Below are 13466 nucleotides of genomic sequence, written 5' to 3' on the forward strand. Positions count from 1 at the left end.
GGAGCTTGAGGAGCTGGCCGCGAGGGGCCAGCTCCGTGTCCCGCAGCTTGAAGAGGCCCAGGGAGGTGGTGCCGCCGTCCGTCAGGAACAGGGTGTGGTCGCGCAGGCTGTAGTCCAACATGGCCGCCTGGTTGACGTTGGGCAGCTGCAGGGCCAGGTGTTCAGGCCAGTCCTTCAGCTCTACTGCCGTGTGCCGCGCCTGCAGGTAGATCTACACGGAACACCGGCGGTTCAAACGGCAATGAGTCAAATAAGAGGGGTATCTTCATACACTGATGTGATCAGATCAAGATGTTTGCATATCCACCACACAACTGCATGTCCTGGTTTCAGGACCATAGTAGGCCACACTGATGGTGGATGACGACCAGACATTTGAGAGTTTACTTTTTTTTTGCAGACGTTCAAGTTATCCTTTATTTATCCCCATGGAGAAAGTCATCCTCTTTATTTCACCCATCCTCTACTAGGAACCTTCCTAGAACTAGGAGCAGTGGGCAGCCACAGTGCAGCGCCCGGGGACCAACTCTAGTTCTTTTGCCAGTGCCTTGGTCAGGAGCACTGACAGGAGTATTAAACCCTAACATACATGTCTTTGATGGTGGGAGGAAACCGGAGCACCCGGAGAAAACTCACAGGAACACGGGGAGAACATGCAAACTCCATACAGAAAGGACCTGGGGTTCGAACCCGGGACCTCCTTGCTGTGAGGCAACAGTGCTAACCACTGAGCCACCGTGCTGTCCATTATGTACATTTTAGGCCTTGAACTTGACCTCATAATGTATAGACTGTCTTAGCTGCTGTGTGATACCAACCAAATGTCCCCTTGGGGATGTGCCCATTGGACTGAAAGTAAGCATTATAGTCAAACCTGGGTGACGGTGGTTGGAGACAGCATCAGCAGGAATGCAGAGTTGACCAGGTTGGAGCAGGTCAGGCCATCCTCAGCCAGCAGAAGACCAGAGGGACACTTGCACACAGCCTTGGGTCCCGGAGCCAACACACATAAGTGGGAGCAGTACATCTTCTCGCAGGGGCTCTCAGTGGCCATCTGCAGCAACGGGTGGATGATCTGCACCCCGGGCGTGGTAGGAGGAAAGGGAATGTTGTCAAGATCCATCAGCAATCAAGCTACCACTGATTAAAAGATATTTGGAGAGGTGGTTTTCAAACAATGTAATGGCTGCAAGTATATATTTTAGCAAGTCATTCGGAATAGGTTCCCATAAGTACGCTTACTTAAAATCACATTTATGTCATGTAAATTTATTTCAAGTAAAGCTTTTCATTTGAGTGCATTATCTCACCACATTTTCCAATCCTGCCCAACTCTCCTGAATGAGGAATATTTCGCTTACCTTCACGCCAAAAGGTTGTCTCAGCCTTTTGAGGAGAACCTGGCGGTTCTTGCCAGTGATCTTATGGGCGGCCTGCACAGTCCGCTTCTTGGCATCAGTCCAGTAGAGCATGTCATTGAACACGGCCAGGGCGAACGGGTTGGCGGTCTCCTTCATCTGCAGGATCTGAATACGGCGGAATACAAAGTCGAATACTCTCAAATGTGTATCTCCGAAACATATTACATTGTTTAGGAATGCGTCGATAAACATCTTCCATGGGTTCATAGTATGTTCTGACAGTAAGGGCAACAGGACCTCACAGTACAAAGGGGCCGACGATGGACAATTGTAGACTACAATTGGCGAACTACATGGTAGTCCGTATGAATGCCGCTATAGATGAAGTGGAGTGAACTACAAATGGTGGTGCATACCATTTCAACCGTGCCACTTGTGTCATCACCACACTACTGGGGCTATTTATTTTAGTTTTTGAGAGGGGATGACGACCCATTTCTAGCTTCAACTGTACTAATGCGGTCTATACCAGCCATTCCCAACCCGTGGGCCGTGAAGGTATGCAGTGTAGCGGTCACATCAATAGTCAGAAGAAAAACACAACAAAGACAAAATCACAAAAAATGTAAATCAAGAGTGCAGTCCAATATATACATATAACACACACATGAATCAGGACCCGACTGATAAACAGGAACCCACAGTTCATAAGGTGCACGATGACATCAAAGATAATATAAAGTAATGAATAGGGTAAAATGCCTGGCAAGAGAAGCAGCCACGACCAAGCTGCTGCCTTAAAGTGACCTATGATGGGGGGGGGGGGCGGGATGGGGGGGATGTTCATGTCAGTGGGTGGGGGTTCAACTTCCGGCCTGTTGTTGAGCCGGCTGTGCTCGGGGGATATTTGGGGGTGGGGGGTGGGGGGTGGGGGGGGGGGGGGTAGTGTCCTTAGTAGTGAGGGCACATGATGAGGCCGATGGCATTTGGGATGAAGCTGTTCATGTGACGAGAGGTTTTGACAGACCTCAGCCTCTTGCCAAGGGGGAGCATTTCAAAATTTGGGTGGGAGGGGGTCGGCCATGATTTTACAAGACCGCTTCAGCGTCCCGGCGGTGTGTAGGTCCTGAAGGGATGGCAGGTCGCATCCGATCACCTTTTCAGCACAGCAGATGATACGCTTTAGTCTGCTGAGGTACCAGGTGGTGATCGAAAAAGTGAGGATGGACTCAACGATGGAGGTGTAGAAGTGCACCATTATTTGGCTTTGGCACTTTGACTTTCTTCAGCTGCCGCAGGAAGTACATCAGCCCCTCACTTACCGTGTGGTGCCGATGGACAGCTCCTTTCATCATTAAAACAACAAGAGAACTCATTATTTGGCCTCTGTACACTCAATGGATGTGGGCCACAAACATTTGAGATTTTCAAGTGGGCCACGAGTGGGAAAAGGTTGGCAAACGCTGGTCTATACAATGATTAACATGCCAGTCTGACCAACAATTCAACTGATTAATGTACAGTACATAATCTCCTAATGGACTGCTGATTGGATTCATCTTGACAATATTTATTTTAATTAACTCCATGAACTTAACAAGAACAGTCATTTTTGAATTGATTAACCTAACTTGCAATGATATAAAAGATGAAAACCAACTGGGCTGCTCAAGATTAAATAAGTTTTCATATGGGCATGAAATCACTCCATGTACTAAATTCCCTATGGACGTCACGTCAAGCCTTCTCTCCCAGACACTGAAAACAACCAGAGGAAGACATGATGACTCTCCCCGCCCCATGTGGAGGTACCTGGATGTCCTCTCCGTCCAGTGTGGCCGATCCTATCGCCTTCAGCCTCTCGTCTGTCCAGTAGACTCTGTCTGAGATGGGGTCCACGGCCACACCGCCTGGCCAGCCCAGACTGGACTTCACCAGCGCCCTCCTCTGAGACCCGTCCATCCCGGCCCGCTCGATCTTCACTACGTTACCAATCTCTGACCAGAACATCAGCCTGGGACAACAGCAAAACAGAACACTAACACAAGGCCAACTAAAGACACGTCTGCTATAAAGTGCTGTTCCTCTCACCTAAATAAAGACAGACTAGAGCATTCATAGGTCTGTCAAAGTGTTTACACAGAAATCAAGCATGTTGATTGTAAAATAAACTAGACCAGTTGTTCCCAAAGTGGGCCGCGTGTCCCCCTAGGGATACATGAAGGTACTACAGGGGGTATGTAAGGGGGAAATAAAACAAATCTAAGGATAAATCATGAAAATAAAATAATAAATGTACTCAGGAGGCACTAATTGCTTTCACTCCATTTCTTATTTTGTAATGTTATATTCTTCAAAAAATGTGGGTTATCATTCATTCATCGCATCATATGCTATGGTTTTCTCAGTTTTCTAAGCAAAATGTTCTAGTCGGGTGGTACATGGATTCAGAAATGAGGGAAAGGGTACTGAAGCCCAAAAACAAAGTTGTGAGACCCACTGAACTAGACCCAAGCTGTGCTGGCACAACACTGACCCCTTTTGTGGCAGCAGTGCCAGGGAGCGGGGCTGGTCCAAGTCTTCATCCAGGATGACGCAGTGGTCCAGTGTTTTGGCCGTGGCTGTGGTCAGTCGGACGGCAACAATCTGACTGTTGACCCCATCGATCCAGTACACATTCCTGCCAAGCCAGTCCACCGCTACAGAATCTGACCGGACACCTGCGGAGAGAAAGGGATGGCGGGGTCGGCTAGTGGCTATACTGTCCCCTAAGCCAGTGGTTCTCAAATGGGGGTCCATGGCACTTTGCAAGGGGGTGCGTAAAGTCTTCAGGAAAATAAAAATAAAAACGATCAAAACCTTCATATTTTAACGAAAATATTGTATGCTTTAAATCTAAAATGGTTCATGGATTTCATGGATTCTTACAAACCTATCAATTTAAAAATCAAGAACGTTACCATGGAAACAATTAAGCTTAGCCCAAAATCACAAATCAGAATGAGGGGGTATATTTTCTATCTTGTAAGGGGTTCTTGCCTAAAAAAACATTTGAGAACGTCTGCCCTAAGCTAGGGCTTCTCAAAGTTTTTCACACAAAGGAATCTCTAAACTGACACCAATTAGACCACGGGTCCCCATTTGATAAGATTCTGTCCCAGGGTCCACCATCTCATGTTTGCTTTTAGATGTTTTATTACAGAAATAACATTATTACATTGGATGGATTTATACTGAAAATAAATGATTCCTGGAACCACCTCAAATCCCCTGGGGGTCCCCAGACCCCACTTTGAGAACTTTGGAGTCACTTTAGCTAAGAGCCTCAGCTAAATGTCTCAAGTGTCATACATTTCAAAAATATTAGAGCACTTCTAAGAGAAGCTTTAACTGTGGCCGCCGCCAAAGGATCACCACTCCAATAGCTTTTCAAAAGGCCAATGCACGTTCTTCAGCTATTTAACCAGTAACCACTCTGGTCTGTGCTCGTGTGGGACCAACCTTTGATTAGAACGCCCGTGGTCTTCTGGTCCAGCGAAGACCACCTGATGCTCTCAGAGTCCAGACTGACCCAGAAGACCTTCTGCTCCCTCCAGTCGTAGTCCAGAGACAGGATGGCCTTCTTGGCCTTGGAGGTCAGCAGGTCCAGGCTGCCACTGCGCAGGCCCAACACAAAGAGATCTGCCTGCACCGACGCCAGCAGGAAGGGCTCCACTGGAGGACAGAAAGAGAACCCTATTAGGGCTCTGGTTTCTCATGTCCTATTCAACATGCCCTTTGACCCTGCATGTCACTTTGTTGCTGGGAATACACCCCCCCCCCCCCCCCCCCAAAAAAAAAACAACAACGACAAAAAAAAAAAAAAAACGTACTGTAGTCAAGTAGGACTCATTTTCACGACTCAACTTGGACTGTCAGCACTGAAAGCCACGTCTGCATGTCTGTACACTTAACATCTGGTTGTCTGCATTCTGACTTGTTAATTGATAGAGAGCGAGCCTCCACAAACTTCAGGTTGCTTACAATGACTGCATGAGGATATTGCTGGGGGGGAAACCAGGTGGAGCAGTGCAAGTGAAGTGAACTGTTTTGTAATGCAGGTGTCAACACTTTTCAGGCGCTCTGGACAAATTTATTTGTCGACTAAATGGTTATCAGAATGCCATCATCATGCTGGTTTTAGTGCTGTGAGATGCCAATCACAGATGTGGAATTTTTTCTATATTTTGTGTTTTTGTGTGTTCTTTTAATTGTTGTATGTCTGTTTTTTATGGACCTGCTAACAAAGTCGATTGATCGATTGATAAAGACTGTTTTTTGTTTGTTAATTTTTTTTAATAATTGGTCCTAATAATTTGGCATAAGATATTGACAGCTATATTAATACCGTGACATTATTCAATTTCATGCAAGGGCAGGCACTCGTGTTCTGTAACCCCCGGACTCTGACTCTCGGGTAACGCGGACTCTTCTTTGGTGACTCGAACACAGGAGACTCGACCTGGAGATATAGTGACTTCACTACAACACTGGTGCCTACAATCCCTCACGCACACTCGTCACCTTACCAGTGATCTTGCAGCGGTGTCCGTCCGCCTCTGTGATATATCCCGGGTGGCACTGACAGTGGTAGGAGCCTTGAGCGTTGACACAAAAGTGACTGCACACACCTGGGCCGCGCCCCTGGTCCTCACACTCATCCACATCAGCACAGCTCACCCCGTCCTCCAGGAGGCGGAACCCTGCTGCACAGCCACATCTCTGCACGACAAACACCAGACAGCGCTCAGTCAGAGGAGCTGCCTACGTCTTCATTACACATCACAATCACAACAACTTTATTGATCCCCCGAAGGGAAATTGAGTCATGCTACAGTTGCTCACACTCTGATATGGAAAAATATTAAACATCAAACATGATAAGAGGCATAGGAATGTAGCATAAACAATAAAATAGACGTTACGTAGCCTATGTACAGTAAAGTGTCACAAAATATTTGCCTTCTCCAACAATCATTCTCAAGTACCATTTAGTCAAGTGAAATATCTGAGGTATATACTATTTCCTTATATACACCACAGTGAGAGTATAGTAATAATAATAATAAGTTACTATACTGACCACAGACACCAAATCTGTTTTTATATGATCCAAGGACAACCTGCCATGCCCACACTTTGAGCTGATCAGCATAACCTGTTTTTTGTCCATTTGTTTTTAATCACTAGATTGTTTATTTCTAATCATGGTTCTGTCCTGTATTCAGAGCAGCTCCACTGGAACAGTTGGGCATTATTAGTTAAGGTATACCATATCCAACATTTTAGGGCCCTCCAAACACAAACAAAACATTTCCCCCCTTCTTTTTACATTTTAAAGTATCTTTTAGCTCTGACATAGCTCGTGATACAAAGAATATCAGTTTGTAAGAGCCTTTTTTTCTTTTTATTATTGTAAACATTGGAGAACGACAGGTTAGTGTTTTGAGTTATGGTGCAATAACAATTAAAAGCACATTGTCCATCTAAAAGTACTACTCCAAGAATAAGACCTTAAAGAGGACACAAAACATTTGATCATATGACTAGTTCATTTGCATTTCACCTCAGACAAGACAGGACACTGCTTTCAAGTCTGAAATGTACCTCGATTTGCTAGAAAGATAACATTTCCATTTCACCTTTTCGCCAACTAGGGCGCTGCTAGATGATGTCACACTACTAGCTTGACTAGTAGCAACTAGTGTGCTCCTCCACACTAGTAGCAACGATTTTGGACATTTTGACTAATCAAAACAAGCACAATAGCATAAGCTGTGAGCCTGTTAGAATTCAAAATCCTTACTACCAACACTCCACTACTGTACTTTAAAGTTAACCTAGTGATGATGTCATCTAGCAGCGCCCTAGTTGGCAAAAAGGTGAAATGTTATTTATCTTTCTAGCAGACCTAGGTAAATATCAGACTTTAAAGCAGTGTCCTGTCTCGTCTGAGGTGCAATGCGAATGAACTAGTCACATGATCAAATGTTTCATGTCCTCTTTAAGATGTAAAAAATAAAGTTTGTTCACGTTTGAAGGACCCTAAAAATGCATGCCAGTAACTTGTCATCAAAAGCCTGGCTCTCTAACTCTAGGTTGCTGCCACCCTCAAGGTAAGTAAGACTAGTGTGCTCCTCTAGGTTACTGCCACCCTCAAGGTAAGTAAGACTAGTGTGCTCCTCTCTAACTCTAGGTTACTGCTAGCCTAGGTAAACCCAGCCACCACGTGACCTGCTCTCTCAGTTCCCAGCCACCCTCAAGGTAAGTAAGACTAGTGTGCTCCTCTAGGTTACTGCCACCCTCAAGGTAAGTAAGACTAGTGTGCTCCTCTCTAACTCTAGGTTACTGCTAGCCTAGGTAAACCCAGCCACCACGTGACCTGCTCTCTCAGTTCCCAGTCACTATCTGAGAACAGGTCTGAGAGCAGGTCACGTGGGGGATGGGTTTACCCAGGCTAGGTTACTGCCACCCTCAAGGTAATTAAGACTAGTGTGCTCCTCTAACTCTAGGTTACTGCCACCCTCAAGGTAAGTAAGACTAGTGTGCTCCTCTAACTCTAGGTTACTGCCACCCTCAAGGTAAATAAGACTAGCCTGTGCTGCCGGATCCTCACCGTTCCCTGTGGCGTGCTGTAGCAGCTGTGGGAGCAGCCGCGGTTCTGTGGACACTGCGTCTGGCAGCTCCCTCCCTCGTCTGAGCCGTCCGCACAGTTGGTGATGCCGTTGCACACCAGGGCCCGATCCAGACACTCCTGACTGCCGCACTGGAACTGGTGAGGAAGGCAGGTCGACCTGCCACCTGGGCGCGCACACACACAAAGGTTAAGAAAAAATTATGAGGAGATTCATTGAGTTCTCACTCTTCTCACTGGTGACTTTTGTTTTGTTCTTTTTTTGGGGTCATTTGGACTTTTGTTTGGTTCTTTTTTTGGGGTCATTTGTGCAAATATGTTCCTCACACTCCGTCTCGTCACTGCCGTCGTCACAGTCCTTCATGCCGTCACACTTCCAGGCTGTGGGGATACACTTGGTCTTGGAGGTGCAGGACCACTGGAACGTCCCGCAGATCAGGGGAGTCACAGGACAGTCCTGGAAAGAGTCATCGACCGGGTCATCTTCAGTACTCAAGTTCATAATTGGAAGTACACATTGTGCGTAGCCCCCCCACCCCCTAAACTGTAACAGAAACAAGTTTAGGCAGGTAATTGAAATAATTTTGCATTTTACTACTAAGTAACTTAATGAATGCCAACACCTTTACCACGCCACAGTACTGTTTTTTTTTACCTCAAATAAAAAATTGACAAATACATAATGTGTACCGAATTGCTCTACAGTTGTACACATACAGCTACGAGAACATGACATGAATAAGGTACTTCCAAACACATCAGGGACGACGACTGCAATCGAATGAGCTTATAGGATTGCAATTTCTGATCGTACCGCAAAACGTTTAAAACCTTGAACTGTTGGGGAAGTACTTTTGCCCAACCAAACCTTTGTCATTTTTTTTTATGCAAATGCCTCCCACCTTCTCATCAGAGCCGTCTTTGCAGTCCTGTTCTCCATCGCAGGTCCACTCCTGCACCAGACACTCCTTGCTCTTAGGGCAGACGCGCTTGGTGGGGCAGACGGGCGGTTTGGTGCAGCCGTCCTCGTCCGAGCGGTCCCAGCAGTCTGTGTGGCTGTCGCAGCGCATGGTGGCCAACACACACTGGCCACTGGTACACTTAAACTCACCGGCACTGCAGTCCACATCAGCTACAGAGAAGGAAGGGGTGGGGGGGGGGCATATGCGGATTATGACATGGGCCCCTGGGCCTAAATGCATAAAGGCCCCCCCTCACAGCGCACATACACACAATTAAAGCCAGAATAATAACTAAGACACTCACCTGCATCTCAACAGGATTTACAACACAGCCACCTGAACACTCAAAGCCAACAGCACAATAACAAGAGATAAACCTGTATCTAATTGAGGATTTACAGTGCAGGTACACTCAATTAAAGCCAAAAGCACAATAACCCTCTAATTGTCCATAGACTTATTAGAACATTTTGTCAAAAATATAGGGTTGGGGCCTTAAGGGATAATTTGGTTCCAGGCCTAGGCAAGAGACGCGGTGACCCTGTGAAGAGGCTCTGGGCTATGGGGCCCCTGAGCGCCTAGGCCCCTGGGCCTGGGCCCGGTAGGCCCGTTCGGTAATACATCCCTGGGGGTGGGGCGGAGGAGGGGGGGGGTTGGGTCAGCATTAAAGGGTTCTTATACAAACTGGACAATGATTGTGACGGTTTACAGCTCTCTTAACCTACTGGATACAACAAAGTTAAAGGATACATTCACCCCAAAATAAGAATTCAGTCACAGTCTACTCAGTCACCCCCCATGCCATTTCAGTTAAAAACAGGGTCTAAATGACGTATTTTCAAATCAACTTGGCCTCTCAGGGCTTGAGGAGACCATGTGAGCAGTATGGAGGCTTTTTTTTCTTTTCACGTTTGAGAGGCTTTTTTTTCTTTTCACGTTTGAAAGTACATATAGGACTCCATCCACTTCAATTGTTTAGAATTCTGCAACAGTGTTTTGCTGTGAAAACCCACAAATGTTTTGTGGAACTCAAAAAAACTTCACCCACCCTTCCATCGGCATGGGGCTGAGTAGATAATGACAGAATTTTCATTTTTGGGCGAACGTATCCTTTAAGACAATTGGAAATTGGGCTTATTCAACCAAGTTTCAGAAGTGCATGCTCTTCATCGGGCACACGTTTGGTTTCAACATTGCCAAATAAACCTCTGTGGGTGTTCTTATTCCAGTTAGCACACATCGTGTCTCTTTTCCTAGGTCGACGCGGGACGACGTACCGCAGTTTGCCTCGTCGCTGCCGTCCACGCAGTCCTGCTCGCCGTCGCACAGGAAGCTGGTGGGGAGGCAGCGGCTCTTGCCGTCACACTGGTGGGTGCAGCCTTCCACGCGCTCGGAACAGTCCACCTCATCGGAGCGGTCCTGGCACTGGGGCACGCCGTCGCACACCTGCTCCAGGTCAATGCACATCTTCCCATGGGCACACTGGTACTGGCCTGAGGCACACGTGGACTAGTTAGGCCCCCGTGGCAGGGCTTTGCACATAGAAACACACCGATGATGACCGTGGAGGACATTTGTTGACTCTACATACTGTGTGTCCTGTGTTTGAGTCTGATGGGCTATTATTATAGACATGGCAGTAAACAATAATGCTCACCAGAGGGCAGTAAAGTCACATTGACGACCCCTGCTAAATGTTCATGTGGTTAAAACGGTGATTCTCAACCTTTCATATCAAGGACCCAAGGATTTGGTATGATGGTCAGATTGTCTTTCCCACCCAATTCTGAGAATTATTGTTATTCAATATGATTTTGTCCCGATTGCCATGACTAGCCGCATTCTTAAGTAGAGCGATAACAGTGAAACTATGATCAAAACAGTCACTCTTCAAATATTTTCTAATTGTGTTAGCTTGAAATGATGAAATCATGGTGAGCTATCAATTTGCTAGGGACCCCAAACCCTCTCAAGGACCCCTGGTAGCCCTCGGACACCAGGTTGAGAACCACTGTGGTAAAGAGGATGAACCCAAGGCACTTACCTTTTTGACATTCTGATGAGCATTCTGCCTCATCTGAGCCATCTTTGCAGTCCGGCTCTCCGTCACAGACGTGACGGTAGAGGACGCACTCGCTGTTGGATTTGCACATGGTGGAGCCCAGGGGACACTTGACGGGGCGGGCGGGCACAGAGGACATGCTGGTCCCTTGATCCCACGCGCCTTGGTTTGCTTCCGTGTCCTCTACTGCAAGAGTCAAGAGAGACGTCCTCATTGTCCCGACATGTCACTTATGCATTTTGTTACACTGTGTCTCTGGCCTCGCTGTAGCTCCTTCATAACAGTTTGTCCACATATCATTTCATCATCTGCCGTCTTAGTCCCTTATTCGTGCATAGACTTCCCTGTGAGTCTCGCTCTGAGGGCCGTCTAAATCAGTGATATGTATTTACAAGTGTCACAGAAACACTTCAAAGCCACCTACTCGAGCAGAAGGGTTCATTGCTTCTCGACGGCGGGGTTTGAAAGCTCGATGCTGCTCATAAATGCCTCTTTTTATCAGAATTCTGTGCCGGTGACATTTTTTTACACCGAGCTTTCGACCAGAGTGGCGCTGTTGAGCGCTGTGTGACGGCTGGCTCTAACCCGGGAAATTTTTTCTGAGTGAAGGTTATGTTCCGAGTGAATTTTTTTGTGTATGTGTTTTGTATGTTTTTGTAGAGGTTTGCGGTCATGTTTTTCTTTTGTTATTTTTTTAAATCAATAAAACAATTGATCAAAAAAAATATCCAGTTGATTTTTTTTCTCCTTTTGAGGCAATTTTACAAGGTTTTGTGATTAATCTTATCTGCACAATATACGCTTTCTTACATTTGACCATTGGAACGTGCAAATGAGTTAAAAGGCTCCATACCCAGGATCATTCCAACCTACCACAGTTGAGCTCATCCGAGCCGTCCACGCAGTCCCTCTCCCCGTCACAGAGGAAGTTGGCAGGTAGGCAGCGGCTCCTGTCGTCACACAGGTGAACACAGCCCTCCATTTTCTTCATACAGTCCAGCTCATCAGAGCGGTCCTGACACTGGGGCACGCCGTCACACACCTGGCTATGCTCTATGCACTTCTTCCCGTGAGCACACTGGAACTGGCCTGTTGGGTTGGAGGCAACATTTGAAATCACAAAACACATGAATTGTGTGAAGTTTTAATAGAGGTCGGGTGTGTTTGGATTTGAATCATTAGATACACACAGGGCATTGAAACATGACTGGGAAAAGAAAATGGTTACAACAGAATATGGTGTAGGGATAGGCCAGAGCAGTCGACTATAGTATAGTCGGCCAACAGACTAAACTAGGTCAGGAATGTCCAAAGTCTGGTCAACTTTTTTCTGTTCACCTATGATGACTGCACTATCATACAGTTTGTAGACAAGCACCAAGTAGGAACAACACAGGGGGAACTAATTTTCAGATGGTAAACAAATCTTTAGAGTACAATTGTATGGTATGTTTTTTTTTTAAATAACCCATATGATGGGCAGAGCAGCTGCTGCCCCCCCCCCCTCCCCCAGTATTTTCAAATTATCTAATCTGGCCCCCATTCAAAAAAAGTGGGGACACCCCTGAACTAAGATTAATTGTTTCTTGTTTCTTTCTTGACATGAACCTAAGGGTTACTTTGCGTAACAAAACTAGATTTTACTATTCTAGTTACCATTCATCTTTTTTGCGACAATGCCAAAGTTGCATAAACCCACTCGTTTATTGTTTACAGCCTGTAGTATGTTTCTTATTCGAGATAGGAAGGCTGAGAGAGTGCTATTTGGAGACATGGGAGAAATGTTTCTAGCAGAATCTGTTAGGCTAGTCATATAATTAATTAAGCAGACCTGTGTCAAATCATTTTTTGTTGCAGCCAGGTGAAAACCTTACGTCTCCTCTGGCTGAGCAGGCTAAAACAAAGCACAATAAGTATTTACAGATATTGACCCCAGCTCAGGTGGTCACAACCATGCATGCACCCTCTGTATGTGGACACCATCTTGTAGCCTACCTTGTTGGCATCCTAATGCACAGTCCTCTTCATCTGAGCCGTCCCTGCAGTCACGCTCTCCATCACACATGTGGCCGTAGAGCACACACTCCTTGCCATCCTTGCACAGCTTGGAGCCCAGGCCGCACTTCAAGGGAGTGCTTCCAGCTGACACAACTGTTAGGATCAAGGGAGCAGAAAAGGGACACAATTCGTTCAGATTATAGTGAAGATTTCAACGGTTGATATGCCCCTCATGTTATGTCTGAACTTGGGAGAAATCCTACTGAAAGAACAATGCATTCAAATGATTACAGTCTCATCATGGTTAATTGAGTAGAAATGAATAGTCTTATTAGGCTACACCTGGCTCACCTTGCAAAGACCCTAACTGCAATATCACTACACACAGCAGCAAGCGTACAGTCATGGCT

The sequence above is a fragment of the Poromitra crassiceps genome, assembly GCF_964638095.1.
Source record: "Poromitra crassiceps genome assembly, chromosome: 10".
Classification (NCBI taxonomy): domain Eukaryota; kingdom Metazoa; phylum Chordata; class Actinopteri; order Beryciformes; family Melamphaidae; genus Poromitra; species Poromitra crassiceps.